The sequence below is a fragment of the Corticium candelabrum genome, chromosome 12, assembly GCF_963422355.1.
Source record: "Corticium candelabrum chromosome 12, ooCorCand1.1, whole genome shotgun sequence".
Taxonomy (NCBI): domain Eukaryota; kingdom Metazoa; phylum Porifera; class Homoscleromorpha; order Homosclerophorida; family Plakinidae; genus Corticium; species Corticium candelabrum.
In genome coordinates this window covers 5,733,817-5,734,646 of record NC_085096.1, presented here as the reverse complement: position 1 = coordinate 5,734,646, position 830 = coordinate 5,733,817, and the positions used below count along the sequence as shown (strand labels likewise).

At 40.7% G+C, this 830-nt stretch overlaps 1 protein-coding gene across 1 annotated transcript in view; it reads right to left on the bottom strand.

Annotated features, from left to right (window-relative positions):
- Nucleotides 1–744: 744 nt before the first annotated feature.
- LOC134187876 (uncharacterized) overlaps nt 745–830 on the bottom strand; it is a 4,697-nt gene continuing 4,611 nt past the window's right edge. Inside the window, exon 8 of the mRNA XM_062656044.1 lies at nt 745–830. This exon is cut by the window's right edge and continues 284 nt beyond it. The gene's annotated coding sequence lies outside the window, so the exon portion shown is untranslated.

Genomic DNA, 830 nt, shown 5'->3' with positions numbered 1-830 from the left:
AAGCGTTTCTGATTGTCTGAAAGTGGAAAGGTCAGTTACCTCATGCCACATGACTGTCTTTCCAGGTGACCTGTATGTCACATGACGGACTGTTGTAATATTAGGTAATCCCTCCCTGTAAACATTCTCTCTGTGTAGCCAGAGGGCAGCGTTTGTGTAGTCTGGGGGAGGGGAAATATTTGTATAGAAGCATCAAATAAGTGGCCATAGTACTGTACCTCTGTGTAGCCATTTAATCCCAACCATGCTAAATCTTCTAAATAACAACAAATATTAATAAATACTAAATACTAAACAGTACTATTGCTTAGTTGTGGTGTACGTAGATTTCAAACTGTGGAAATAAATGAATTTTGGCAGAAAGACAAACAAACAGACAAATAGACAGACAGACAGACACACAGACATACACACAGACCAGCAACAGATCAACTGACTTGTACTGCATAATTTGAGTTGCACTCAGCCCGAGATCACAGGTTAACAGGGTGTGGCAAGCTGACTCATTGCCCTGATTTAGAATTGTAATTTGGCACAAGTTTCAGTCACATATACTGACTGACACACACACACACACACACACACACACACACACACACACACACACACACACACACACACACACACACGTCTTCAAACAAACATCTACATCTGTGCTTGTCTTCATTTCCATGGTGGCATACAAGAAACTACCACAGACTGGATATACAGAAGAGACTCCACTAGAACTTTGATGCGCAAGACGTTCACAAAAAGAAGCGAAACGACATTGATGTATTGCCTATATTTTGTAAAATGCCCGCATTTTCCTTACAAAATGCAATCGATCG